The sequence below is a fragment of the Phodopus roborovskii genome, unplaced genomic scaffold (assembly GCF_943737965.1).
Source record: "Phodopus roborovskii unplaced genomic scaffold, PHOROB, whole genome shotgun sequence".
In the NCBI taxonomy this organism is placed as follows: Eukaryota; Metazoa; Chordata; class Mammalia; order Rodentia; family Cricetidae; genus Phodopus; species Phodopus roborovskii.
In genome coordinates, this window is record NW_026125281.1 from 33,910,269 (window position 1) to 33,916,289 (window position 6,021).

The 6,021-nt window shown below is 36.8% G+C and overlaps 1 pseudogene; it reads right to left on the reverse strand.

Annotated features, from left to right (window-relative positions):
• Positions 1–4,605: 4,605 nt before the first annotated feature.
• On the reverse strand, positions 4,606–5,576 carry LOC127233530 (caspase-3-like; annotated as a pseudogene).
• Between the last annotated feature and the right edge of the window lie 445 nt (positions 5,577–6,021).

Genomic DNA, 6,021 nt, shown 5'->3' on the forward strand with positions numbered 1-6,021 from the left:
GATTCCTGTAAATTGTAATGTAGAGAACAGCTAAGGCGTGTTTTCATGTTCTGTTATTAGCAGAAGCACTTCTGTTAATACATTGCCAGGATTGGCCCATGTGTTTATGTTGCTTGTTTGAAATTACAAGATTATTTTATATAATGAGGTAGACTGTGTAATAAAATATAGTTTCAATCCTATGACCTCTAAGTATAGTGAGTACATTTATATCCATATTGATTATCTTTCATTTCCTGTAAAATTATATTAATAGTTTTGTTCGGTGTTTTTACTTGGTGTTATTCTCTAATGAAATTGATTTTAGAATTGCCTTAATATATATTCATGGTGTAAGGATTGAGGCATTATGCTAGTCTGCCCCTGTCACCTGGAAGAAAGCACTCAGGCAGTACCCTGGTCAGCCGATGGTTCCATGATTGCCTAGTCTGCATGCAGGTGCAAAGGAACCCTTTAAGAAAGACCCCTGTCCTCTTATGCTCTCTTCTCTTTCCTGGTCTCTTTCCGGCTGTTCCCCTGTGGCAGACAGGACTTTTTGGTCTCTCTCTTCTCTTCTGTCATCTCTCAATCTCTTGTCTCTGTACCTCTTTTCTCTCTCCTCTATCCTTCCCTTTCTAATGAAACTTCTCACTTAATCTCTGTCTGGCATGGTTACCCCTCTCCTTGGACAACCCCTCCTGCTGTGGAATCTGCCAAGGGCCCCCACATGCTTTGACATAATATTGGTTCATGTGACTTGGCAGGTTTCCCTGGCATTTGCTTTGCCCGTGTCAGTCTGAAATATGTCATGACCCCATAACCCTCAGAGATGCAGAGAACATGGCTTTAAAATGTTTTATTTAAAAGCTTTTCATAACAGAGAGACAGTCCAGCTGACATCAACAGATTTGGAGGAAATCTCCAAAACTGATGTACACTGAAGGAACTCCACCCACAAGTGTGGTAACGCTAGCCACTGAGCAAACCTGCCTTTCATCTCACCTGCTACAAAGGACTCTTTGTACTGCTGACAAGAGGACAGTGGAATTGACTTTCTCCACTTGGCTTAGGCCAATGGTTGGCAAGTTTTCCTAAAAATTCTACCCACAGGCCATGATTTAACAGGAGAAGGCAGGTGTCCTTAAAGCCTCTGCCCTCAACATCTCTGCAGGAATTTAGGGGTATCTGTCCACTCGACCAGGTGGTTAAGTCTCTGTCATCCTCTAATCATTAATTCGGGCAATTTTATCCTTCTCAAGACCTCTCATGCAGTTTGACGTCTGGTAGGTTTCCGTATAACATCTTACCATTTCTTGGTTTAAAATGTTATGAAATTTATATAATAACATTAAAAGCTTAAGATGTATGAATTTAAAAATGTCTTAAGGTATAACAAAGTAACTTAAGGTGTACAAATGCAAGTTATCAGATTTATTTCTCTCTCATTATATTACTGTTCATAGTCTTAATTAATACAGTTTCAATAAGCCAACTGTGACAGTAAGAAACACCAAACTATACCACTATAGTAACTGCAAGCTCAAAATTAAGGTGATTTATTTTGTGCTAAAGATAACTGTCAGTTTTAAGAGTATAAATGCTTTCAACCAAATCATTTCTGACATGAGTATACTGCCATTTTTACAATGCAAATCTCAGTACAGATTATAAATAAACAATGAAAATTCTAATGTGTCCAAAACGTATATAGTCACAAACTCAAAGGATTCTTATAAGTTCCAGGGAGCAGTATTGGACCCACCCAAACTTGTCAGATTCATTATAGATAAATATCATTCAATCCTCTGGTGCTAGGGCTCCCTTTCCTCATTTTGGGACCGCTTTGCGAACTTCTCCCTCATCTTACCATCTGCCTCCCCTGAAGTAACTAAGAATATGTTTTTTTCTCCTAAACTTAACCTTGTTCTCTACTCTTCCAGCATCTTGCCATGTCTAAGAGACACTAGAGAGTCCATACAACCTGTACTGTGATGAAACAACCAGCTACCCCAGGATGTGGCAGCACCCCAGCTTTCTCAGGTCCCCCAAAGATGGTCAACACCCACGGGTCAGCAGGAAGTAGCCTTGAGAACTCCACGACCTTATTCATTAACCTGCCAAGCCTAACTCTTTACCTTTTTAATAATCCATAAGGGTGGGAATGTAAGGATTTGGGCATTATTCTGGTCTGCTCCTGTTACCTGACAGAATGCACACAGGCAGTACTCTGGTCAGCCCAGGTTTCCATGATTGCATAGTCTGCATGCAGATGCAAAGGACCAATTTAAAAGAGAGACCACCACTCACTTATGGTCTCTTCTCTGTGGCAAACAGGACTTTTCCTGTATTTCTCTTCTTTTCTGTCCTCTATCTCTGTGTCTCTGTACCACTTTCCTCTTTTCTTCCTTCTTCCCTTTCTAACAAAACTTCTCACTAAGCCCTGTCTGCCTGGCATGTTTGTCCTTAGTCAACCTCCCTTGCTGTGGAATTCCAAGGTTCCACTCATGCTTTATCATAACATTACTCTTTGTGAATTATCATAAGTCTGTCTCCCAGTTTGTTTACCCCAATGTTTCCCGTTTGTCTTTTGACAAATAGTAATTATTAACTACATGGTACTTTTCACTTTTATTTTGAGAGGTAATAAATGCCTTGCTTGAAAATTGGCGTGTCTCCAAATTAAAAGGATTATTTACTACATTTTCTTTTCAAGAAGATTAAGTTTATTTTTGTTTTATTTGTATTTGTATTTGATTCTTATTTCAGAAGAATATCCATTCACAGCTTCATATTTTCTCAGCAGAGAAATGTCAGGGTGTATCATTCTTTCTTTTCCTGAATGCCACCTCATATCTGGCTCAGAATAGCTTTCTTAGATCCATGAATTTGAATGAAGTGATGTTCTGTATTCTTTGTCAAATTTTTAGTCTTAGTGTATACTTTTGAAACACTGACAGAAAGACATAGTACTTTAAGGGATAATTGATAAATTAGAGTTTATCCACAGTAAAATGGTTTATCTGTGAAAAACATAGTCAGATATATAAAGCATCTGCAATGGTTTATGCCTTGAATTGCATCACCCAGGAATTTGACACTAATAAATCTTGAGTTCACAGGAGCCTATACTAGGTTAGATATTGGGAGTGTCATCAAAAGGCAAACAAATTACAACAAAGATGGACTGATACTAATGTGAAGTAGTCCAGCTACAGTGGAAGTACAGAGGCTTTTCTCTAACATTAGGACTAGAACTAATAACTCAGCTGTACACTCCTGGTACTTATCCAAGGGACTGTTAAGTCAGAACAACACAGAAAGATCTGAATGATAAGTTCATTATTGAACTATTCACAATAGCCAAGTTAGTGAATCATCCAGAGTCCCCAAAACAGAAGCATTCTTAAAGAAAATGAAGGATAATTAAATATAGTGTTATATGTATATCTTTGCATATACACATTATAGTTACATATAAATGAGAGTATCTTGTTTGAAGAAAATAAATAAAACTGGAAATCATTTGTGAAACAAAATAACCCATGCTCATAAAGTCAAATAATTTGTTGTTGTTGTTTTCTGACTGGAGGTGTCTGGACTTGCTTTTAAAGGATTAATATGAGGAAACTATTTTGGAAGAGGATGAGACCAGAAGCAGCAGATGAAAGGTAGATAAATATGATGAAAGTTCATTATATTAATGCAATAATGAAAGTTATTATTTCACAAAATTAACATAAAAATAAGTTTTAAAAAAGGCTCACTTTCTCACTTGGTGACTTGGACCTTGGGGCCTTTTTCCAATTATAGTAAGTTCATTTCTGCCTTCCTTACTTTTTATTTTACAGCTGGTATTTTAGTATGATCATGCACAATTTATTTATTCTAATAATCACCAATTTGAGGCTGTTACATAACCATCCTTTAGATATTTTGCTGGTCTGTAAAACTAAGCTGATTTGTATGAGAACAAGTAAGAAACAAATGATGGTAGATTTAGCTCTTTGTCATCATGTCCACTACTGATGTATGGGGGCCTTCAAAGAATCAATTTCAATCATGCTTTCCTCTCACATAAATACTCAAGTTTTCTCAATAATAAAACATGCTTTTTTTTAATAACAAATACATGCTTAGGGCAAACATCATAAAACAAGTAGCCACAATGAATGTTACTGGTGGTTCAACACTTTATTTCCATACATCACTTTGGCTTTGCCCATGGATTCAAGTTCTAAGACATATCATTCTACACCATCATTTCTATTGTTTAACAAAAACTAGAATGACATTCTTAATGTGTGTAGGGTGTATAAAATTACACCTTAAATTTTAAATTCTTCATAATTACTTCAAAATTTATACCATCTCCAAATCTTGCTAACTATGTAAAAAAGTAAATATTAATTTCTTCCATAATGATAGTATCATCACTGACACTTATTTGTTCCTAATTAAACTTTATTTCAACTAGCTGATGTTGAACTTGAGGTAGCTGCATTGTGGTTAAATTGCTAGGGCAGTGGTATGGATGAGAGAGAAATAAAGTTTCCCTGACACAGTATCCTCATTGTCATTCAAAACAAAGAACAAACAGAAACAGAGCCTCTGATTATTTCCTAAGTTTTAAAAGTATGTTTCTTTTGTGAGCATGGACACAATACATGGAATCTGTTTCTTTGTATGTAAAGTAGAATCAAGGAAGGACTCAAATTCTGTAGTTAACTTCTGGTAAGCTAGAGTGAGAATGTGCATAAACTCAAGCTTGTGTGCATAGAGTTTCAGCATGGTGGATAGTGACTAGATGAACCAGGGCCTGTCCTTTGAATTTCTCCAGGAGTAGTAACTAGATGCTGTAGAGTAAGCATGCAAGAAGTCAGTTTCCACTTGTCTCTTCTGGCATGCCACGTCATCATCAGTTCGCTGTCCCTATGCCACAGTCCAGTTCTCTACCACAGAAGGCCTGAATGATGTAGAGTTTAGCTTTCCAGTTAGACTTTGGCAGTAGCCACTCTGAAATGAATAGCTTTTTCAAGTCTATAGGCTCATTTGTTCCAAAAATGATTCTTTCACCAACATGGATTAGAATCACATAAACGAAACTGCTCCTTCTGCTGTGAACTTCTTTAGAAACATTATCCATCAATTCCCCAATTTCTTCACCAGTGAGATGATTTTTTTTTCAGACAGGGTTTCTCAGTATTTCTCAATGTTTCTCAGTATTGAACTAGCTCTTGTAGACCAGGGTAGTCTCAAATTCACAGAGATCTGCCTGCCTTGCCTCTCAAGTGGTGAGATTAAAGGCATGTGCCACCACTGCCCGGCTCAATAAGATCATTCTTATTATGGACTTTGTGTTTCAGGCCCATGAATGTGTCCCTGAGGTTGGCTACATCAACATCGTTACCAAAGCAAGGCATCATTCCAGTGTTTATATGAAAATTATTATTATTAATTATTGTACACACACCCATTTCAGTATAATCTATTTTGTAACTACTGTCTATACATATTCCAGAGTCCATTGATTTGCTTCCATGTATGGTCTTCACTTCAAAATTATTAGGGGATTTAGAATCCACTGAAGTTTCATTGTTCTCTATGATCACTTTTCTTAACGAGCTGCTTCAAGCTCCAGGACACTCGGCTTTGATCTCACCTGACAGGCAAATTCTTAACAAGAATATGAGTTGTTAAACATGTTTGGGTTTTCATACTTAGAAATTATCAAGTAATCTAGAACTAAAGTGACTTGTTATCAAGTAGGGTGACTTTATTTTTTTATTATTTATAATTTTTTTATTTAATTTTATATAACAAAGTCCAATTAAATGAAAACAAACATTTATACACAATATTTGGGAATTTGGGCATCGTTCTTTCCAAACTACTTCCTGCTGGTAAGGGGCGCTGTCTTGGGGGATTCGAAGAAGATTCAGATATCCCAGCTGTAGTCTGTAGGGCTGTTTTGTCCAGCTGTATGTAGGATCATCTTGTACTCTGTTTCAGGCGGTCTGCCTTGATCAAACCACATTAGTCTGT